This window comes from Eumetopias jubatus, unplaced genomic scaffold, assembly GCF_037043125.1.
Source record: "Eumetopias jubatus isolate StellerSeaLion01/CBP00866 unplaced genomic scaffold, mEumJub1_p1.0 scaffold_14, whole genome shotgun sequence".
NCBI lineage: Eukaryota > Metazoa > Chordata > Mammalia > Carnivora > Otariidae > Eumetopias > Eumetopias jubatus.
In genome coordinates, this window is record NW_028274820.1 from 41,725,042 (window position 1) to 41,750,606 (window position 25,565).

A 25,565-nucleotide genomic window follows, 5' to 3' on the forward strand; every position below is an offset into this window, starting at 1 on the left:
TATTTCTCAGGTTTCCCTGCTTTGGGTATGGCTCCCAAGATCATTATCAAATATGTTAAATTTGGAAATGCAGGTTATGCAAGTTGGTACAGCCACTTTGGAAAACAGCGTGGAGGTGCCTCAAAAATTTAAAAATAGAGCTACCCTATGACCCAGCAATTGCAATCCCGGGTATTTACCCCAAAGACAGAGATGTAGTGAAAAGAAGGGCCATATGCACCCCAATGTTCATAGCAGCAATGTCCACAATATCCAAACTGTGGAAAGAGCCGAGATGCCCTTCAACAGATGAATGGATAAAGAAGATGTGGTCCATATATACAATGGAATATTACTCAGCCATCAGAAGGGATGAATACCCAAGTTTTATGTCAACATGGATGGGACCGGAGGAGATTCTGCTAAGTGAAATAAGTCAAGCAGAGAAAGTCAATGATCATATGGTTTCACTTATTTGTGGAACATAAGGAACAGCATGGAGGACATTAGGAGAAGGAAGGGAAAAATGAAGGGGGGAAATCGGAGGGAGAGATGAACCATGAGAGACTATGGACTCTGAGAAACAAACTGAGGGTTCTAGAGGGGAGGGGGGAGAGGGGATTGGTTAGCCCGGTGATGGGTATTAAGGAGGGTATGTACTCTATGGAGCACTGGGTGTTATATGCAAACAATGGATCATGGAACACTACATCAAAAACTAATGATGTATTGTATGGTGACTAACATAACATAATAAAATTTAAAAAAATATCTAAAGTATCTAATTCCATTGGTTGGTTATTGGGACTAGTCAATTGAAAACCTCTGAAAATTATTTTTAGACTTTGCCAGATTTGTAATAAGGTTTGTAAAGAACTTAAAATTTTAAGAAACAACTAAGTTTTAAATGTATTTATTATTGAATAAATTTAATATTAAATTACTGATTAAAAATTTAATTTGTGTTAAGGGCTACAAAGGTTGTTTTGGGGGCCCTAAACTATTAACACTGGACATTGTCAGCTAGGCATGAAAAATGAGATGTGACCTTCCAATAGGTCTGAATCACTGGCTAATTCACTGATGCCCACACTTGTTTTTTTTAAAGATCTTATTTATTTATTTGACAGAGAGATAGAGAGCACAAGTAGGCAGAGGGCACGCAGAGGGAGAGGGAGAGGGAGAAGCAGGCTCCCCGCTGAGCAGGGAGCCCCATGTGGGGCTCAAACCCAGGACCCCGGGATCATGACCCCAGCGGAAGGCAGACACTTAATGACTGAGCCACCCAGGCACCCCCTGATGCCCACACTTTTACATCCTCTATTTATCAAATCCCCAGGCAGATGACAGCTACCTAAGACAGATAATAACAAATTGTTCTCCACAAAAACAATCGAAGCTGTACATAGCATCAATTGACTCATCTTTTCTTTGTTCCTGGAGAACAAGTGTGAGCTTTTCAGTTCAGAGATCACAGCAGCATATCTTTGAAGTCTTTAATAATTTCAGACTGATCATAGATACCACATTCTTTGATTAACTCTGACCTTTGGCAAAGAGAGAGAACAAATGAATGAAAATGAATATGGTTGGCAGTTAACAGAACTGCCCTAGGTATTGCTTTTCTCACATACGTGAGACAAAATATTGATCAAAATGTGCAAATTAAATCATGATGGGACGAAAGAATTTCTTAGTGCCATGTGGTCTTCTTTGGGCCTTGAGCCAGTAGCTTAGTCTAGTCTAAAACTTAACATTCAACTAAATTCTTGGAAGGTTCCTTTTTTCCCTAACACCCCACCATTTAGGTAGAGGTTCCACCAGCCTTTCAGAATATCAAAGCAATCCGAGTCCATGGAGTTTGATTCTGAGAGTCTCGTGTGGTCGTAATAAGATGGGATGTGCCGAAACCCACCTGGTGAAGAGTGCTGGCTTGGGAGCCAGAAGTGAACTTGAGTCCTAGATTTTCCACTTACTAATTGGGTCAGTTTGTCAAAGTCATCTCACAATTTGAGCCTAGATTTCCTCATTTAGAAGAGGTTTTGTAAGAACAGATGACTTGATATATAGGCATGGGTTTGCAAACAGAAGAGTGCCATCTAAATATAAGGAACTGTACAGGTTGTGGTTTCTTGGATAAAGTCTAGAAATATAATCCATAAGTGGAAATTTTTTAATACATTATAGTCTACATATTTAGATGTGCCCTTCACACTTCTAAAGGGGACTTATAATAAGACAAAAAGAAATTGCAGTTGAGTTAAAAAGAAATTTTTGATAAGCCCAGACTCATCAGGTTGCTGAGATTGGAAAAGCTGTGAAATTTCCAACCACCCGCTCATACAAACATAAGGCATCCTAGAACATCATACTTTATGTTATCAAGATCAGTGACTACTTGCTAATATCTACTTTCAGGTTAGACCTTTAAATTATGCTCAGATGGTTTTTTTTTAACCATTTGTCAAGCACTCCTCCTGGAGGCTATGTAGACACCAAAGTCTTCATTTTCTTCTGTGCCTTCCTCTGATCTTACCCCTGACCAAATGTGTCCCTGCCTCCCTGTCCCTGTCCCAAACACAGGACAAAAGCTGTTCCTCTAGTCTGTATGCATGTTGCCCATTGAGGGCTCCATTAGCATGGAGTAAACTTGGGAAAAATTCATGGACAATATGAAGGATGAGAAATTTGGGAACCATTCTGCACTTCTTTCTTCCTAATACTTCACACAAATCCCATTGATCACCAAATCCTGTTGACTTTCCCTCATAACAACTGCCTATTGTTTTTGTTGTGATCTTCATTCAAACCCTTAGCTTCTCTTGGTAAAACTTGTATAAGTGGCCCTGTCATAGGACTTCCTACCTTTAGCAAATGTTTCCCTCAAATTGATTTTTCTTATTCCAGCCAGACTGAGGGTTTACTCTTTCTAAAGCACAAACATGAGAACTTCTCTTTACTGTTTAAAACCCTTTAATTTTGGTCTCTGATTGAACTTTGAGAAGGGCAGTGGTTCTCAAAGTTGGTTGCCAATTCAGTCAACTAGGAAGCTCTGAAAAAATACTAATACCTGAGTTCCAATCCCAAGGCTGATTTAATTAGTCTGGGGGAATAACTAGGCATAATATTGTTTACTGTGTTCATCCAGAATTGAGAATCTACGGAAAGATATACAGCATACAGCTCAAGAGAGTAAGTTCTGGAATCAGGTAAAATTAGGCCCTACTCTTTGCTTTACCACTTCCTAGCTTTGCGATTTGAGGCAAGTTATTTGACCTGTAGGTTTCAACATCTGTGAAATGAGAATAAAAATAATAGGTCTCTCATCAGGGTTTTTTGAGGGTAAAGGTGACCATGCTTATCTAGTGCTTTGCAGAGGGTCTGAGATGCAGAAAAGGTTATATTTCTGTGGCTATTATCATCATTATAGTCATTATCATCATCGTTACCAAAATTATTACAAACATCACTCCCTCATTTTCTCACGCAGTTTTTCAACATGGGTACTATTGACATTTTGGGTAGAATAATTATTCATTGTATGTCACTGTGCCTTGCACAGATGGATGTTTAGCATCTCTGGTCCCCTGACTGCTATGTGCCAGCAATAGTCACCTTCCAAAACGTCCATCCCCTATGGAATAGAATACTCTTTGTTCTACTGAGACCTGGTTACTTTATCTCCCCAGCTGTCTCCATTCCCTCTCACTTCTTTTCAGGAAAACTGAACTCTATACAGGCTTAGTCCTAATCGCCGTGCTGTTGCTCCTGCTGGAAATACTCAAGTTCATCTCTCCATCTGGCCACTTAGTGTTTGTTTACTCCTCTTTGGAGCACTTTCTGATACTTTCTTTCCCCAACCAGTATTTACTAGTCATTCATTTGACTTGTGAACTTTGCACATTCCTTTACTGAGACATGTCTGTTCTGAATTTTATTTTTATTCTCTATAAAAGATTCTTTACATATGTTTTTGCCTAATCATAATAAAACATCTCAAACCAGTAGAAGGAAGGAAATAACAAAGACCAGAGCAGAAATAAATTAAACAGAAACTTAAAAAAAATAGGACATATCAATGAAATCAGGAGCTGGTTCTTTGAAAGGATCAACAAAATTGATAAACCTTTTGCCAGACTCACACACACACACACACACCCAAGGAGTCAAATAAAATCAGAGAAAAGGAGATATAACCAACACCACAGAAATACAAAGGATTATAAGAAAATATTATCTGCCAACAAATTGGACAACTTAGAAGCAATGGATAAATTCCTAAAAACATATAACCTCCCAAAACTAAATCAGGAAGAAATAGAAAATTTGAACAGACCAATTACTAGCAGTAATATCGAATCCAGCTATCAAAAAACTCCCAACAAACAAAAGTTCAGGACCAGCAACAAAAAGTCCAGATGGCTTCAAGGTGAATTCTACAAAAAACACTTGAAGAGTTAGTGCTTACTCCTGTCAAACTATTTCAAAAAACAGAAGAGGAGGAATGCTTCCAAATACATTCTGAGGTCAGTGTAACCTTGATACCAAGACCATATAAGAGCACTACAAGAACAAAAAGTACAGGCCAAATTCTCTGATGAACATAGATGTAAAAATTCCCAACAAAATATTAGCAAATGGAATGAACAATACATTAAAAATATCCACCACAATCAAATGGGATATTTTCCAGGGATGGTATGGTGGTTTAATATTCATGAATCAATCAATACGATACATTCACATCAATAAGAGAAAGAATAAAAACCATACAATCTCAAAACATACGTAAAAACATTCAACAAAGTACCACATCCATTCGTGATAAAAAACCCTCAACAAAGTAGGTTTAGAGGGAACATACCTCAACACTATAAAGGCCATAGATGAAAAACCCATAACCAACATTATTCTTAATGGTGAAAAACTGAAAGCTTTTCTCCTAAGACCAGGAACAAGACAAGAATGTCCACTCACACCACTTTTATTCAACATACTACTTATGAGAAGTAGTAGACACAGTAATGAGACAAGAAATAAAAGGCAGCCAAATCAGTAAGGAGGAAGTAAAATTTTCACTATTTGCAGAAAATGATACTATATATAGAAAACTCTAAAGACCCCACCAAAAAACTACTAAATTGATAAAAGAATTCAGTAAAACCACGGGATTTAAAACTAATATACAGAAATCTGTTGCATTTCCATACACTAATAATGAAGTAGGAGAAAGAGAAATTAAGAAAATAATCCCATTTACTACTGCACCAAAAATAATAAGATACCTAGATATAAACTTAACAAAGGAGGTGAAACAACTATACTATGAAAACTATAAGACATTGATGAAAGAGACTGAAGACGACACAAATGGAAGGATATTCCACACCCATAGATTGGGAGAATATTGTTAAAATGTTCATACTACCCAAAGCAACCTAAGATTTAATGCAACTACCATCAAAATGCCAAGAGCATTTTTCACAGAACAAATAGCCCTAAAATTTGTATGGAGTCACAATAAACCCTAAATAGCCAGAGCAATCTTGAAAAAGAAAAACAAAACTGGAGGTATCACAATTCCAGATTTCAAGATATACTACAAAGCTGTAGTAATCCAAACAGTATGGTACTGGCACAAAAATAGACAAATAGATCAATGGAATAGAGACCCCACAAATAAACCCATGATTATATGGCCAATTAATCTACAAAAGGTGGCAAGCATATGCAATGGGAAAAAAGACAGTATCTTCAACAAATGGTGTCAGGAAAACTGGACAGTTACATGCCAAAGGATGAAACTGGACCATTTTCTTATACCATACACATAAATAAAATTAAAATGGATTAAAAATCTAAATGTTAGGCCTGAAACCATAAAATTTCTAGAAGAAAACATAAGCAGTAATTTCCTTTACCTGTATAAACATTTTTCTAGATACGTCTCCTTAGGCAAGGGAAACAAAAGCAAAATTAAACTATTGGGACTACGTCAGAATAAAAAAAACTTTTGTACAGTGAAGGAAACCACCACCAACACAAAAAACCAACAAACAGAATGGGAAAAGATATTTACAAATGGTATATCCGATAAGGGGTTATACAACTTAAACACTCAACACCAATAAAAACTGAATCTAATTAAAAATGGGCAGAAGATAGGAATAGATGCTCTCCAATAGATGTATCATCCACATAGAGATGGCCAACAGATACATGAAAAGATGCTCAATATCAATCATCATTAGGGAAATGCAAATCAAAACCTCACACCTGTCAGATGCCTAAAATCAAACACACAAGAAAACAAGTGTTGGCCAGGATGTGGAGAAAAAGGTAGCCTCGTGCACTGTTGGTGGGAATGAAAACTGGTGTAGCCATTGTGGAAAACTGTATGGAGGTTCCTCAAAAAATTAAAAATAGAATTAACGTATGGTCCAATAATTCCACTAGTGGGTATTTACTCAGAATAGAAAAAAAAAACCCAGTAATTTGAAAAGATATATGCACCAAGTTTATTGCAGCATTTTTACGTTTATTTACAAGAGCCAAGATATGAAAGCAACCCAAGTGTCCACTGATAGTTGAACGGATAAAAGATGTGGTATGTATATACAATGCAATATTACTCAACCATAGAAAGGAATGAAATCTTGCCATTTGCAAGAAAATGGATAGATCTAGAGGGAATGATGCATAGTGAAAGGAGTCAGAGGAAGATAAATACCATAGGATTTCACTCATGTGTGGAATTTAAGAAACAAAACAAAGAAAAAAGATGAAAAGAGCAGACTCTTAAATACAGAGAACTCGTGGTTCTCTGTCGAGGGAGGGGGAGTGGGGTGACAGGTGAAATAGATAAGGGGGGAGTAAGAGTACAAATGCCATGGTAAACATAGAATTGTTGAATCATTATACAGTACACCTCAAATTAGCACAACACTGAATTATACTTGAATAAAAAATACTCTTGCACAAGCTGTCTTCTATGAGGTAGATAGATATTATTATTTCTCATTTTAGAGAAAGTAAGACTCAGTCAGTTTAGGTATCTTGCCTAAGATCACTCAAATACAAAGTGTAGAAATTGAATCTGAACACAGAGTTTTATGCTTCCAGAAATACTACCAAACCTTTCTGTAGAAGGCCACAATTAAAGGGCTGGAAGGATGCTGCGGAATGGGTGATGGGATAACGTCGAAGCTCATCTTTGCTTACCTCACTACTGTGCTTCCCTCGTGAGCACCAATTCTGGAACCCAGAACCTTCACAAAGGTTAAAGATGAGGTACCGTGTGGCCTTTAGAGTCCCAGGCAGGAGTTAGAAATAACAAGTTTGGAGAAAGTCTCTTCTGCAATGTGTTAGACACATTGGACCGTGTAGTTGGCCAGGGAATTCTGGAGTTCTTTTTAAGATTTATTTATTTGACAGAGAGAGAGGGAACACAGGCAGGGGGAGTGGGAGAGGGAGAAGCAGGCTTCCCGTGGAGCAGGGAGCCCGATGTGGGGCTTGATCCCAGGACTCTGGGATCATGACCTGAGCCGAAGGCAGATGCTTAATGACTGAGCCACCCAGGCGCCCCGAATTCTGGAGTTCTTTAGGATACATTTCCAGGGCCATTTTTGGGCTCCTTGGACACATACATGCTTTCCTTGGTGTCAGATGTCCAGCTGACCCTGTCATGTGTATTTTCTTGTAAATGCTTCATAAATATTTGTTGACTCATTTACAAAGTCTTCTTAATGTAACCCGTATATTAAATAGAAGTCAGGTGAGAATCTTTATGTACCATGTCACTATTTCTACACATTTCCCCTTAAGATCTAGGGCTGGTTTTCCCTATGGAGCCAGGTTGTAGAACACAGAAGGCTATTTTTTCCATCAAAATACATCTTATCTCTGAACTCTCAGTTTCTGTACAATGAATCTTCAGTTTTAATTTTTTGACAATTGATGTAAATTCTGAGTAGCCAGGAACATAGAAGAAAGTGTTCTTACAATTTCTTTTTCTTTGAGTGTGAAACACTGGGTAATGTCCAACATACGTAAACACAGAACGTGACCTCGTGCCCACCACCCCATACATACACATGTACTACCTATACTGTGAATGACTTAGGTGGAATATACTTGCTCTTGAGCAGGAGTGCTATAAAAATTCAACAGTATAGAGAAAAGGTAGAATTTGCTTTAGTCAGTCAGTAAGACTTACTAAGCAATGTTGGTGTTAGTGACTAACAATTATGTGTGATTGCATATACTGAGAAGTTTAGTTTGCTTTTTAGGCCAACAGTCCTCCTGACACTAGCCCACACGGGCATTGTGGATGGACATTGAAGAAATAAAAAGGATGTGCTGACTTACGGTTATGTGCAATAGAAGCTTCTGGAAATTCCAGAAAGGAAACCTAACCTTTCCTGGTACCTTCATAATATTTAAAGACTTAATCGTTCCATTCATTTGGGAGAAACGTTTATAAGCACTTGGAGGATGACACAGAGCTACAGTAGATAAAGAGACAGAAGTAATTTTTTTTTTTCCTGTCTCAAATCTTTTCAGTTTGGAGGTAATGGGGGAAACCCCCACCCACATTGAAGGGAGAATATGTGAAAATCAGTGCAGGTGCACGAAGCACTGTTTTTGTGCTGAGCCCCGGAGAGCTGCAGTCCTTTGCTTTCTGAGAGGAAGGCTAAATGCAACTTTATTAATCTTACTTAGTAGGAACTTGGATGAGATAAAAACCTGAAGCTTTGCAGAGTCCCAGGGTGGGATTTCCCCAAACACTGCTTAACAAGATCTACAGCAAAGCAAAGACTCTCATCCCAGCCAGGCAGGGCCTGAGGGTCCGGGAGCAAAATGCCAGCACAAATAACAGCATGGATTTGGAAACCTGACAAATTTGCTAGCTTGCTATAAAGTCTCTCTCCTAACTGAAGGAAATTTCATTTCGCCTTACCTTACCTTTCAAAAATGGTGTGTTCTTTCTTTGCCGAAAAACCCCAACGTTTTTACTTTTTAGACTGTTTTCTTTATCACAATGTGCTATTTATTTCCCTTAGATTAACAGACAGTAGGTTTCAGAGTAACTACTTTCTTCTGAATTACATTTTTTTCTAATGTCAGTATTTAAGACAAATACCCATCTCCCTTAGACAAATAATTCATCTGTTTTTGTTCCGAATAAATTATGAGGTTTTGGTTTGATGTTTTCTGTCTTCAAAAGGTTGCAATCCATAAATTCTCATATATTTAAAGATGAAGTAGCTTCGATGCCAATGTGCTAACCAGTGAAGGGAAGCCATACTAAGATTTAAAATTTAATGCAAATAAATATCATAGGATACCACCTTTGTCAAATCAAATTCTGACACAGGATAAGAGTACTTGATAATTAGTGCTCCCAACTACCACCCTTGTTATCCTTATGTGAATATTTCATAGACCTATAAATGTCTATAAAATATGTCAAATCTCTTTTAGTTACAAGGATTAGAAAACTGACTTGAATTTGTTTAGGCATTATTTTATTGGACTTTGGAGATAAAAATATTAAGAATTTCAAGATGGTGCCCTAAGAGTGTTAAACCACAAAGGCAGGGGATTCCTAAGTTGGCGAATAATGGGTGGTAGTGTGGTTGAGAAGAAAATGCCTTAGCCGAGAGGTAGAAACCTAGGGTCCCATTTCCATCCTGATACCAGTTACCAGCATGACCTTGGGGAAGCATCTTTAATTGCTTTCTTACTGAGAAACCAAACATTTTGGACCAGACCAACTTTTCACATAATCCAAAAAGAGACTTCCTCTGAAGTAATTTAAGCCTTTGCTCTTAAAGAGGCAGAAGACTTGGGGACACCTGGGTGGCTCAGTTAGTTAAGTGTCTGCCCTCGGCTCAGGTCATGATTTCAGGGTCCTATGATTGAGTCCCATATTGGGCTTCTTGCTCAGCGGGGAGCCTGCTTCTCCTTCTGCCTGCCACTCCCCCTGCTTGTGCTCTCTGACAAATAAATAGAATCTTAAAAAAAAAAAAAAAGGCAGAAGACTCGATGCAACTTAAAAACAATAGTTTCCAATCTCATCAAATGGCATACCTAAAAAAATTTAGTGTTTGGTCTCATCCACCATGTTAAATTCAAACACACACACACACAGACATACATGCACACACACGTACAATTATGACTTAAAATCAAAGAAATTCTAAATTAAATATGTTCAGATGATTCACTGACTCTGAAGCTCACTCAGATCTACCCAAATTCAATGTAATACTTAACCCCCTAGTTACCAGATTTGAGACCAGAAATTTTGAGAGATCATCTACAAGGTTTAACTCTCCCCTTTCAGAAACTTAAACATGTCTGAAGAGTGAGCAACAAATTCATACTTGAAAACTTAAAAAAAATGTTAGCTTTAAATAAGAAATAAATCCTGTTCTTGTGAAATCCTACCTTTGCAGTCCATTGCCAGGTGTTAATGGCCTGTAAGAAGGCTCAGGTAACACAGTGTCAAGCATAATGAAATTTACACTTCCTTACTACTGCTTTCCTGGAGGAGCGCCCTCTGAACTCCACAACTCCATCCTGTGCAGGGACCTACATGGAGCTGCTGATTACATCACTGGTAGTATCCTCTCTGAGACTCTAGGTTTTTTAGACCAGCACTGCATTGTGATACTTAAGTAGGCTTTGTTGTGATACTTAAGTGACAAATCAGCTCATAATAAGGAGGTGGTGATAAAAGGGGAGGACACAGGGGAATGTTCATTAAAACATAAAAACTGCTATTTCCAGCTCTTTTCATTGGAATTCTAAGAAGTGGGGAAGATGAGAGTGAAATGGAAAAGTTGTAGAGGAAATAGCACTGGGGACCTGAAAGAGAATAGGGTAGAAAAGAGACTTCATGATCACGTCTTCCGCTTGGTGCCCTTTATGAAAACCTGACATATCCAGACTTTTAAAATCAGTTATGGTTTGCAGTGGAAAACAGCATGCAATTTCTCCGGCCTTTATCACAATAAAATCAAAAGAGCAAGCATTCTTAAAGCCAATCTACCAACAAAGGAAGAAAGTTCATAATAGATCATTTTAGAACATATGAGGGGTATAAAACGTGAAGTATTTAAGAGCATGAACTTGCTGGTTTCCGCCTCTTCTTTTTTTGTGGGGGCATTTTATTTACATTTTCTAAGCTTATTTCCTCATCTACAAATTAAAGCTGATATTGATACCTCTAAGTTTGTTAAGAGGTGCCAAATAGTACATGTTTAATAAAGATTATCATTATTATTAGAATTATTTCCATATAATCAATCAGTGTAGCCAAAGTTGATGTTTACCTCTCCAATTTCCATTATCCTCTTTTTAAGTGAACCACAATTTTGTATAGATATATATTCCTCCAGCTCAGGTTAACTCCTGACAAATCTAAGGCAATTCTAGTAATCTTCTTCCCCCCAACCAGGGACTGTGTTTGACAAGGGCAAGAAAACACAGTCTAGCCAATGAGACATGAGAGAAATCTGCCAAGGCGGGGGGACTGGTTCCTGGGAAAGATGTGTTTTGTAAAAGAAACACATGGGACAAAATGACCTCTCAAACACTGGATACTGTGTCCAGAGGTAGTTTGGAACTGTAGTAGTGTCTTGCAACCATGAGGGGGGCTATTTCTGAGGACAAATCCAATACGCTAAGGATGCTAGGAGCAGAATGAGAGGAAGAACTCATGTTCCTGATGAGGCCACTGAACCAGAGAATTAGCCAACTATGGAAGAACCATCTTGTCTCTGGATTTCTTGTTATGATCTAAAATAAATTTCTGTGTTGCTTAAGCCAGTTCAGTCAGTATTTTCCTTATAGATAAAGGTATTCTATTTATAGAACCAAGGTATAAAAACAAACAGTAAACAGGGAACACATTTTCTGTTCTCAGTGTTGTTTCCAGGTACTTCAAATGCCAACAAAGTTACCTAGGCTGTGAGAAAACTGTTTTCCTACTCTCTCCCTTTTAGTGTCTCCATGTGGAAGATCTTCAATAACCCATAAAGGACACAATAAAATAACCAAGGTGAGTCTCCTTAACTCTTAGCACTCTGGAAAACATACCCTTGCAAGGGATCATGGATCTCACCCTTCCTCTTCTACCCAGGCGGCCATCACCTCCCTCCTGTCTTTGGATTAGCCTCTGGAAAGCAATGAGGGTATGACACCAACTTCAGAGGTAGTGAGGTGAGAGGGGGAGAACCGGGGGAGGAGTTCCCATAGCCAGGGAAGAGTAGGCAGAAGGACAAGTACTGGGTGATGCAAACAAAGGGCCTCCTCTCACGCAGAAACTAGAGCAAAGACTTGGAGCCAGTTAGAGCCAGTGAACACCAGCTTACCTCCTCAGTCAGGAAGGACCCAAGAAGAAACACATGCCAATGCAGGATGGCTTGAAAACTAACCTTTAGTCTGCACCTCTATGTGGAAGTTTACTGACCTTTCTCATTTGAATTCACATAACCTTGGATATATCTAGGTGTCTGCCTGAAACATCTAGTCACAAAAAGGGTTTATTTCCTACAGGTTAAATTCTCATCTCAAAATAATTTCCATAATTTCTTTCTGGCTTTGAGGTAGTATTCCAAAGACCATCATAGTTTGTGTCAGCTTGAATTTATTTTTCTTGCTTCATAAATCTGTAACTTTATCAAACATGGTGAGGATGTATTTTCCCCCCACTCACTTTATGTATCTCAGATCCCAAACACCAGATATTATCTCCAAATAGAACAGAAATAATATTGGGCTTCTTAGTCTCTTTCTTTCTCTCCCTCTCTGTCAGATTTAAGGACAGTTGTCCAGTTACCTAAACAAACAAAAGAAGAAAATAAAACCACCACCACCACCAAAAAACCTTTCATAAAAATCTAACAAACATTGAAGGGTAGTGCAGGATTTAAAGAATCTTATTTTTTTCTTTTAAAAAATATAACACAAAAGACATTTTCATTTTAATATAGACAATTCAGAAGTACATTGAAACAAAGATGCTCCAAGAAAATTACAGACCAATATCCTTGATCAACATAGATGCAAAAATCTTCAATATACTATTAGCAAACTGAAATTAATAATATATTAACAGGATCATACACCACAATCATATGGGATTCATTCCAGGGATGCAAGGATGGTTCAATATCCACAAATTAATGTTATGCCACATTAACAAAATGAAGGATAAAAATCATTGATCATCTCAATAAATGCAGAAAAGGCATTTGACAAAATTTAACATCTATTTAGGATAAAAACTCTCAACAAAGTGGGTTTATAAAGGGAACATACTTCAACATAGTAAAGGCCATATATGACAAGATGACAGCTAACATCATACTTTATGGTGAAAGGCTGAAAACTTTTAAGATCAGAAACAAGGGTACTTACTCTTGCCACTTTTATTCAACATAGTACTGGAAATCCTAGCCAGAGCATTTAAGAAAAAAAAAAAGTTATGAGGCATCCAAATTGGACAGTTTTACTGTCACTATTTGTAGATGAAATGATATTATATACAGAAAACCCTAAAGGCTCCACAAAAAAAACTATTAGAACTAATAAGGGGACAAATCGGACCACCCTGCCCTAGGCGTGTGGAGTGGGTGTCTTTATGATAATCACCTGTGAGCAACAAAGAATAACCAGACTCCAAAAAGGAAGTAAGCCATTGAAGGTGTTATCAATAGGATGTTGAAAGGATTTAAGTTCCCTGGTTAGCTTTCTATTAAAGACCAACTCTAAAGGCCCTTGTTGGCAATGTTGTTGGGACCCCTCTCACCTTTTAGAGCTTTTTCTGTATCTTCACTTAATAAACTTCTATTGCTTCACTTACCCAAAAATAAATAAGTAAATAAAAAGAAAAAAAAAAAAGAACTAATAAGCAAATGCAGGAAAGTTGCAGGAAACAAAATCAATATATAAAAATCTGTTGTACTGCTCTTTTCTGGCTGGAACCATGGAGGGTGTAGAAGAGAAGAAAAAGAAGGTTCCCGCTGTGCCAGAAACCCTTAAGAAGAAGCGAAGGAATTTCGCAGAGTTGAAGATCAAGCGTCTGAGGAAGAAGTTTGCTCAGAAGATGCTTCGAAAGGCAAGAAGGAAGCTTATCTGTGAAAAAGCTAAGCATTACCACAAGGAATATAGGCAGATGTACAGAACTGAGATTCGGATGGCAAGAAAAGCTGGCAACTTCTATGTACCTGCGGAACCCAAATTGGCATTTGTCATCAGGATCAGAGGTATCAATGGTGTGAGCCCAAAGGTTCAAAAGGTGTTGCAGCTTCTTCACCTTCGCCAGATCTTCAATGGCACCTTTGTTAAGCTCAACAAAGCTTCAGTTAACATGCTAAGGATTGTGGAACCTTATATAGCATGGGGGTACCCAAATCTGAAGTTGGTGAATGAATTGATCTACAAGCGTGGTTAATGGCAAAATCAACAAGAAGCGAATTGCCCTGACAGATAACACATTGATTGCCCAATCTCTTGGTAAATATGGCATCATCTGCATGGAGGATCTGATTCACGAGATCTATACTGTTGGAAAACGTTTCAAAGAAGCAAACAACTTTTTATGGCCCTTCAGATTATCTTCTCCATGAGAGGGAATGAAGAAAAAGACCACCCATTTTGTAGAAGTTGGAGATGCTGGTAACAGGGAAGACCAGCTCAATAGGCTTATTAGAAGGATGAACTAAGGTATCTGCCATGATTATTTTTGTAATCTGGCCAGTTAATAAATGACTACTCTCATGGAAATGTTTTGTTGTCTTGGTGACTTTTTGCTAGCCTGACTGCTGTCCCTTAACTATTAAAGCAAATCTTGGTGTGTGATAAAAGTCATCAGCCTTTGCATGCAAAACTAGGGTCTAGTTTGTATCTTGGTGGAAAACATTCCTTGGGTTTATTAAAGACTCTTCTGTACAAAGAATATATCTTAATTTTTCACTTTTGAATTGTGCCACTGAGTTAGCCAAGATGGGTCTGTTCTAAGAAAACCTATTTCATAGGCCTTTGCATGATTTACAAATAAAAATACTGTTGCTGAAATTCTAAAAAAAAAAAATCGGTTGTACTATACAGTAACAGCAAACTATTAGGAAGAGAAATTAAGAAAACAACCCCAGTTACAATTGCAATGGAAAGAATAAAATACCTAGGAATAAATTTAACCAAAGGGGTGAAAGACCTATATAATAAAAACTATAAGATGTTTATAAAATAAATTGAAAACACAAATAAATGGAAGATATTCTGTGCTCATATATTGGAAAAATTAATACTGTTAAAATGTCCATATTCCCCAAAGCAATCCACAGTTTCAATGCAATTTCTATCAAAACTCCAAAGGCATTTTTTTAATAGAAAAAGAACAGTCTTAAAATTGTTATGGAACCACCACACACCCCAAACAGCCAAAGCAATCTTGAGAATGAACAAAATTGGAGTCATCACACTTCCTGATTTCAAACTATATTATACAGTTATAGTAATCAAAACTGTATGGTTTTGGCATAAAAAAATAGACACATGCATCAATAGAACAAAATAAGAGTCCAGAAATAAACCCATGAATATATGGTCAATTAATTTACAGAAAAAAGTCACAAACATACAATGGAGAATGAACAGCCTTTTCAGTAAATGGTGTTGGGAAAACTGGACAGCCATGTGCAAAAGAATGAAATTGAACACTATCTTACACCATACACTAAAATTAACTCAAAATTCATTAAAGACTTGAATTTAAGACCTAAAACCAGAAAACTCCTGGAAGAAAACATAGGTGGCAAGCTCTTTAGCATAGGTCTTGGTGATATTTTGGATCAAGAGCACAGGTAACAAAAGCAAAACAAACAAGTGGGACTACATCAAACTGAACAGCTTCTGCACAGCAGAGGAAACCATGAACAAAACAAAAAAGGCAACCTACTGAATGGGAGAAAATATGTGCTAATCATGTATCTGATAAGGGGTTAATAACCAAACTATATAAAGAACTCCTGGTGGCCTAGGTAATAATTCAAAACACCCTAGGGTGTGTGTGTGTGTGTGTGTGTGTGTGTGTGTGTGTGTTGCTCCATTTCCTTCCCTTGTTTCCTTTGGAAAAGCTGCTTGTAGGAAGTATGACTGACTGACAAGTTACACTTTTTCATTCTTTTTCTCATTTGGTCTACAACATGTGGTCTACAACATACACATGATGTTTGAGCTTCAGCAGGCATCTGTTATCATGAGGTGGCTTTAAAGAATTCACATGGCTGAAGTATTGTTGAGAGATACAAGGAGCCCTCGTTCATGTGAGTTTTGGAGCAGCAGCATCTGTTTCAGACTGCCTATCTCTGCTGTTATTCATTTTGTTCTTTTTTTAACCCATTTCTCAAATATTTAACTTTTAGGTTTTCTGTCATATGAAGCCAAACTTAATCCAAATATACCATGCTGTCTTCTATTTCTTTTCCTTTTTTTCCTTTCTCTTTTTTCTTTGTTGGATTAAGGTTGTTATTTTCATTGTGGAGTGTTGCTTTTTCTTCTCCGTAATCATTTTGAAGTTATATACTTTATTTCTATCCTTAAGGGCCCACCATTAATATTTTGAAGCACATGTTGAAGCTATGTTTTTATCTTCATGTTGAGAATGAATTCCTGCCCTTATCTTTTCACTGAACCGGTCAAGAACCTCAACATTTGCTGGCTTCCTTCCTCACACAGTTCCCCACATTAACATCATTTATCACTTTTAATTCTTGTTTTACACCTCTTTATTGACGTATGATTGGCATGTAAAATACTGGACATATTTAATGTATACAACTCAGTCTGGGGATACATATATACATGTTCATATTTTAAGTTCTTGAATACTATAAATCTTTATAGTATTATATATAATACATATAATACATATATAATTATATATATATATTTATTATATATAATATATAGTATTATATATAATACATATAATAACTATGAGGTATTATTTTAAACATATATTTTATCATATTTTAAGGGGTATATAATAGGAAGATTGATAAATACATATGCTCAGCCTACCTGCTTGATCTAACCTACACATAATCACATAATAAAATACTAAAAATGTACTACTCATACTTGGAATTTAAGAAACAAACAAGCAAAGAAAAAAATAAGAGGGAAACCAAGAAACAGACTCTTAACTACTGAGAACAAACTGATGGTTACCAGAGGGGAGAGGGTGGGGCGATGGGGGAAATAGGGGATAAACACAGGTGTTGTATTTAAGTGAGGAGTCACTAAATTCTACTGAAACTAATATAACACCTTATGTTAACTAACTGGAATTGAAATAAAAACTAAAAAAATAAAATGCATTAAGTAGGGGGTAGGGATAAGACCACATCTCAAAAAAGAAAAAAAGTTGCTCCCAATCTTTTCTTATTCAACTTATCAAAACTTCACCAGTTGTGCACATGTATGTGTCTTCAACTATTCACCACCATAAAAGCTTCAGGGCCAAGAGATTCACGTAAAGATTTCTTCCACCTCAGAAAATATGGAAGAGGTTATTGTAATTGCCTAAGACTTAGCGTATTTTAAGGTCACACATAGTATAAACACAGTGAACAAAGGAAAATACTGCTTAATTGTATTCTATAATCAATTCCCATTAAAGAATTGAATTCAAATTGAAGAATTAAATCCTCATTTATCTCTTTGTTATAAATCTCTATTCTATGATTTGTTTTTCCTTTAAGTATACCTATATTAGGGGTCCCTGGGTGGCTCAGTGGGTACATCCTACTCTTGATTTTGGCTCAGGGCATGATCCCAAGGTCGTGAGATGGAGCCCCATGTTGGGCTCTGTGCTCAGCGGGGAGTCTGCTTGAGAATCTCTCCCTCTGCCCCTCTCCCTGCTCACATGCTCTCTCTAAAATAACTAAATCAATCTTAAAAAATAAATATACCTGCATCAAATAAATTATTAAAACAAAGGGTAGTTTGTTTGCAGAGACTCTGCAAACTAAATACACAGATGAAATAATTTAGAATAAGAGAGCAAGGCAAATATATATCTATACACTCACCATACTTAGCCCACAATAATAAAGTTCAACTAGTATAAATATCAAAGGTAATAGGACCTACAACTCACAAAAATTGACATTTTAAATCAATATGTATGTATATGACATGGAAAGCATGATAAAGTTACAAGATAAACTGCCAAAGGGAACAAATCAGTTAAACATAATTACAACCATACATATGTCATCTCAAAAAAAAAAAAAAAATTGTAGAATACAGGAAATAGCTTCCCAGAGACAGAAAGAGAACTGAAAGTTATGACAAAAAATTTCAGAGTTTAAACATGTAAGGAGTGGCTCCCTGAAATATAAAAATTGACATCAGGACCATTCAATGGATTTTGTCTGAGGTGGGGACCCTGAAATGGAGAAGATGCCAGGGATTGGATCATTTATGAATAATGAGCGTTAAGAGTGAATGGAGAGGCAACCAAGAAGTTCTTAGACCTAGAAGTGAAGGTTATATATACATGTCCTTCCATATATAATTAGATACATTTTGCTTTTCTATTTAATTAGTGCCATAGGGCTCCAAGCAGATTCCAGCATGTCATAATTAATTATGAGCATCTTGAGGGCAGGTATTATGCTTTATTCATGTCTACACACAGTAGATGCCAAATGTTTGATATTCAAGAAAGGAGATGTTAAGATGACCAATAGACTAATTGTGATTTACTCAGGGTCAGTCTAGTATGGCTAATTATTCAAATTAGCTAATAAATATTAGCCATCTCTAAGAAGAAATCGAGCGTTCACATTCAAATCCAATTTTAGAAGTGGGGAAGAATAGGTTTAATGATTGCATTTATAATATGTTCCCATGATGGTGGTATGAGAGGAAAGTACAAATTCTTTCTTGTGTATGTACATGTGTGTTTTCATGTTAGTATACTATCAGGGCCTAAATTTAGTTTAAAATGAGGCTTTTCTGGAAATATGCCACTAACCTGGCTGTTGTGTTTGCTGCACTGGAAAAGCCCCTGAGGAGTAGACTGGGAAATAAAATTTCATTCCTTATTCATAGCAGGGCTGTGCTTGAAGACTATCTTCCTTGTAAGAGATTTTCCTTATTTTAAAAGTAAGATAAGTGAGACATAAAGGGGAAAATAAACTAGAAGATAAAATTCTACAGGGAAAATAGATAAAACAGTAAAAGTAAACTGCTATAGTCAAATTCATCAAGCCAATAACCCAAAACAAAAACAAGCCTACAAACTCAAGTGGCAGATGAAAATCCAAATGGCTGAAAGTAGTGGATAAATCCCTAGTGCAAGTACCAAGGACAGGACAGGGAAATCTTACAGGACATGTTTTGAGACAGAAGTTCTCAAAGATTAAGATCCCCTTAACCCTCTTTATAGCACTGGCCCTTTGATGATCTGAATTCCTCAAAAAGCATGCATGGGCTTATCCTGCTTGTACTTTTAGGGAGCCCCTGGGTCTCCCAAAACTCGTCTGTGAACCAGTGAAAGCCTTGGACCTTGCTTTTTGGCAAATTGCCCCAGTCCTCTCTCCTGTACTCTGTACCAGACTAACTGTACCAGTCTTTCCGGTTCACCTCTCCCCGAGTGGTACCAGGACGTACCTGGCACTTCTAAGTAAATCCTTGGCTCTATTTAGTCCCTGCTTACAAATTAGGGGGCAGACAACAACGCAGTATCACAAATATGATAAATTCATGAAATAAACCCAACCCCAAAGCCTCAAGTTCATGGACAACGTTTCCTGGGTGGGGAAAAATTCTGTCACTGGCACAGCTTTTTGTAGCCCCACCAGCATTAGTGTGAAGGGCCTGATTGATTTCAGGCTCTCACCAAAGTTGACATAAATTATATTTGGTCACCTAAACTCGGAGACAAATTCAGAATGTGGTTCTTTCATGCTGATCTTACACAAGCAAGCTGCTACAGGTCGGGTTCCCAGGGAAGTGGGTGCTGAGAGGAGTTTTTAGTGGGCAGGCCATTCCTTGGGGAATGTTTTAAGATCAACACCTGTGGATAGTAGGGAAGGCAGCAGATGTGAGCATGGGAGAGGTGGCGTGGTGAGACAGGCCTGACTGAGGAGAGCCTCTGCTGGCCCCCCAGATGGTTCTGGAGCTAAGACGGCCCTTCAGAATTGGTTTGCTTTGAGGTGAAATGGCTGTGTCCATATCCCCATCCACCCTGTCATTGGATACGGGCTACCCCAGGAAGTATTTGACTCTGGGCCAGGTGAACCCCTGCAGTTGCAGCAATCCTTCAAGTGATGGGCTCCCATCACTCTCAGCAGCTGGTGCCACCATCTTTTTTTGAAAGGGGTTCTGGGTGGTGCATCTCCATGTCTATCACACAAGCTGGTCCACTTCAAATAAGCTTCAGGTGATGTAAGCTTGACTGGCTTTAAACAGAGCCCATTTCAGAAAAGCAAGGTACCTACTGTCAGAATTAATTCACTCAAATAATATTCATTAAATGCCTATGTCAGGTACTGTTTCGTGCTGATGGTATTATGGTGATAAAAATCTCTACCCTCATTCTACGGAGGGATATAGATAATAAAAAGGCAAATCAACAAATAACATATATAGGCGTACTTCATTTTTACTGTATTTTGCTTTATTGTGTTTTGCAGATACTGCCCCCCCTTTTTTTTTTTTTTTTTACAAATTCAAGGTTTGTGGTAACCTTGAGTTGAGCAAGTATATTGACACTATTTCCCAACCACATTTGCTTAGTTTATGTCTTTGTCACATTTTGGTAATTCAGTATTTCAGAACTTTTTCATTATTACTCTATTTGTTACAGTGATCTGATTAGTAATCGTTAGTGTTACTATTATATTGTTTTGGGGCACCAGAAACTGTGCATATACAAGACAGCAAACTTCATCAATAAATGGCTGTGTTTTGACTGTTCCACTGTCTGGCTATTCCCATCTCTCTGCCTTTCCTCAGGCCTCCCTTGTCTTGGAGACAACAATATGGAAGTTAGGCCAATTAATAACCCTCTAAGTGTTCAAATGAAAGCAAGAGTCACACATCTCTCAATTTAAGTCAAAAGCTAGAAATGATTAAGCTTAGTGAGGAAAGCATGTCTAAAGCCAAGATAGGCCAAGAGGCAGGCTTCTTGTGCCAAACAGCCAAGTTGTGAATGCAAAGGAAAAGTTTTAGAAGGAAATTAAAAGTGCTACTCCAGTTAACTCATGAATAAGAAAATGGAAGAGCCTTATTGCTGATATGGAGAATGCTTTAGTGGTCTGGATAGAAGATCAACCAGCCACAGTATTCCCTTAAGCCAAAGCCTAAGCCGGAACCAGGCCCTAACTCTTCTCAATTCTATGAAGGCTGAGAGAGATGAAGATACTGCAAAAGAAAGTTTAAAGCTGGCAGAATTTGGTTCACGAGGTTTAAGGAAAGAAGTCCTCTCTACAACATAAAAATGCAACATGAAGTACCCAGTGTTGATGTTGAAGCCGCAGCAAGTTATCTAGAGCATCTAGCTAGGGTAATTAATGAAGGTGGCTACACTAAGCAGATTTGGAAGAAGATGCCATCTAGGACTTTCATAGCTAGAGAGGAGGTCATTGCCTGGCTTCAAAGGACGAGTTGATTCTCTTATTAAGGGCTAATGCAGCTGGTGACTAAGTTGAAGCCAATGCTCATGCACTATTCTGAAAATCCTGAGGCCTTTAAAAATGATGCTAAATCTACTCTGCCTGTGCTCTATAAAGGAAAGAACAAAGCCTGAGTGTTGACACATATGTTTACAACACAATTTAATGAATATTTTAAGACATCTGTTGAGACATGCTCAGAAAAAAAAAAGATTCTGGGCACCTGGGTGGCTTAGTCATTAGGCGTTTGCCTTTGGCTCAGGTCATGATCCCAGGGTCCTGGGATCGAGCCCTGCATTGGGCTCCCTGCTCAGTGGGAAGCCTGCTTCTACCTCTCCCACTCCCCCTGCTTATGTTCCCTCTCTCGGTGTCTCTGTCAAATAAATAAATAAAATCTTGAAAACAAAAAAGATTCTTTTCAAAATATTACTGCTCATTGACAATGCACCTGGTTGTCCAAAAACTCATATGGAGATGGATGAGATTAATGTTGTTCTCGTGCCTGCTAACACAACATCCATTCTGTAGCCCGTGGATCAAGGAGTAATTATGACTTTCACATTGTATTATTCAAGAAATAACATTTTGTAAGGCTATGGCAGCCATAGCTAGTGATTTCTTGGATGGATCTGGACAAAGTAAATTGGAAATCTTCTGGAAAGGATTCACCATTTTCGATGCCATGAAGAACACCATAATTCATGGGAAGAGGTGAAAATATTAATGTAAATAGGAGTTTGGAAGAAGCTGATTCCAACCTCAAGAATGACTTTGAGGGACTCAAGACTTCATGGAGGAAGTAACTACCAATGTGGTAGAAATAGCAAGTGAAATAGAATTAGAAGTCGAGCCTGAACATGTGACCGAATTGCTCTCATCTCAGGATCAAACTGTAGTGGATGAGGAGTTGCTTCTTAGGGATGAGCAAAGAAAATGGTTTCTTGAGATGGAATCTACTCCTGGTGAAGATGTTGTGAAAACTGTTGAAATCACAGCAAAGAATTTAGAATCTTACATAAACTTAGCTGATAAAGCAGCAGCAGTGTCTGAAAGGACTGACTCCAATTTTGAAAATTCTACTGCCGGTAAAAGGCTACCAAACAGAATCACATGCTACAGAGAAACTTCGTGAAAAGAACCCATCACTGTGGCAAACTTCACTGTTGTCTTATTTTAAGAAATTGCCACAGCCACCCCGACCCTTAACAAACACCACCCTGATCAGTCAGCAGCCATCAACCTTGAGGCAAGACTCTCCACAAGCAAAAAGATTATGACTCACTGAAAGCTCAGATGATGGTAGGCATTTTTTAGCCATAAAATGTTTTTAAATTAAGGTATGTATTTTTTAGACATGTTATTGCCTTATTGTATTTATACTTATTATATTATACCTATTAATAGACTATAGTATAGTATAAGCATAACTTTTATATGCACTGGGAAACCAAAAATTTAATTTGACTAGCTTTATCGCTATGCTCACATTATTGCGGCGGTCTGGATCTGAACCTGCAACATCACCAAGGTATGCCCATAATGTTAGACAATGGCAAAAAGACTTGAAGAAGATAACATGAAGTGGGTTGAGAGGACAGCTATGACTGAGTAGGGTGAGGGAGGTGCTAGCTTAGACTGTAGTCAAGGATGTCCTCTCTGACAAGGTGACATTTAGTAAAGACTTGATTAATAGGCAAGGGTAAGGGGTATGAAATGTTAGGGTTAAGAATAATTCAAGCAGAAGAAAGGAAGTGCCAAGACCTTTAGGAGGACTGAGCTCTGCATTTTTAGGGTGCAAGGCTAGTGTGGGTGGAACAGAGTGAGTGAGGGGAAAGGATAGTAACAAGGACCCAGTATCTATAGGGTCAGCGGCCCTGAAAAGGGGTCTAGATTCCATGTGAAGTATAATGGAAAGTCCCTGAAGAGCTTTCAAGGGGAAAGAGACCTGAGCTCCTTCACATTTTAAAAATGTTGGCTCTGAGAGAATGGGCTAAGAGAAAATAAAGACCATAGATCCAACACTAAAAAAAAAAAAAATTCTGGTAAAATATGCCTACCATAAAACCATTTGAATAACTTGTTGAGTATAAAATTGAGTGACATAATTATTTAAAACTCAGTAATCTATCCACGTTGGTGCAAATGGCAAGATTTCATTCCTTTTGATGGCTGCATAATATTCCATCGTAGGGGGGCTGGGTGATGGACACGGGAGGGTATGTGCTATGGTGAGTGCTGTGAACTGTGTAAGACTGCTGAATCACAGACCTGTACCTCTGAAACAAATAATACATTATATGTTTAAAAAAAAAAAAAAGAAGATAGTAGGTAGGGAAAAATGAAGTGGGGAAATCAGAGGGGGAGACAAACCATGAGAGACTATGGACTCTGAGAAACAAACTGAGGGTTCTAGAGGGGAGGGGGGGTGGGGGGATGGGTTAGCCCAGTGATGGGTATTAAAGAAGGCATGTTCTGCGTGGAGCACTGGGTGTTATACGCAAACAATGAATCATGGAACACTACATCGAAAACTAATGATGTAATGTATGGTGATTAACATAATAAAAAAAACCCTCAATAATCCTCTTAGCAGAGCTCATTGTCCTTGTTACAATATATTTTCCACATGGGCCAGAATGCTGAGGTGCCCCAAAGACCAAAAATGGAGTCTGGCCCATAGGAGATGCTCAGTGACTATTTGTCGAATGTGAAGTTGAATGAATGCATGTGGACACTGTCCACGTGTGGCATTGTAGAAAACCTCAGCAAACCTAGTGACAAATGATCATGCGACATGTGATCAGAGCAAGGGCAGCAGTGTCAGCCAATACATTAATGTGTCCAGGGTAATTTCTTTCTCATTATTTTAGAATACAAAGAAATATATATGGAAATTCTAATACTTTCTTCCTACATCCCAAAGGATCATCTTATATGTCCTTGTTGGAGACTAGTGATTTTTGACTCCAGGGAAAAATTGTTGTTTAGTGAACCGACTCCATTTTTTTTCCCCAATTTCTAAGTGTTTACTTCAGGGAAATGTTGACTTAGCTTAATCTCTGTTATGAGGTACAAATTCTGTGAAATGCAACCACTTAATTATTGATTGATTCTAATGACTTTAATGAAGGCAGAGTATCTCATTAAACATGACTAAATGATTGTCTTTGACAACAGAGCTGAAAACACACCATTGTTCAGTCAATAAATTAATTGCTAGTCTCTGCTGGTATTCAAAGAGAAAAAACTGAATTTCTATTTAAGCTAAAAACGCTTACAGGCCTGCTGGTGGGAAGCATACCAAAACATTCTGCATGGGCTGTGAGACGCTGGTTAATGACCACTGCTCAAGGGGACTTTTGGCATTCTCTCCCCCATGTTCTCTCAGCTGCTGCTGCTTTTTATTTGGCTGTGACAGACAAAAAGTACTTTTCAGGACCTACTACAGCCACTGCCTCAGTTATGACTCAGATGTGATCTGCGGTAGCAAAAGGCAAGTGCAAACAAGGTTCCACTGGGTGCATTTCAGCACAAGTTTCTAGATTCTTCCTTCAAGCCAACAGTAGAAACTCCAAATCCTTGATGCTCCCTGAAACAGGTATAAATTATATTTTGCCCCTTTGCTAAATCATATATATTCAATATGATATTCAAGAGAGTCAGTCCTGGGAAAACAGGTGGCCTATTGGTGTAAGCCCATTACTTCTAGATTTGTTTCTATACACATAAAATACAACGCCTCCTAATTCTGTGGTTTGTGCATGAACAGAAAAACATTAGGTTTGTTTTCTAGATGTAGAAGTTACCACAGCAGCCTGCCATGTGAAATCTGGGCAAGTGAGGTCACTTCCGAGTTCCAGTGTCCTCACTGGTTAAGTCGATATA

The 25,565-nt window shown here is 37.9% G+C and overlaps 1 pseudogene; it reads left to right on the forward strand.

The window, feature by feature from the left end:
* Positions 1 to 13,972: 13,972 nt before the first annotated feature.
* Positions 13,973 to 15,059, forward strand: LOC114221237 (large ribosomal subunit protein uL30 pseudogene; annotated as a pseudogene).
* Positions 15,060 to 25,565: the final 10,506 nt, after the last annotated feature.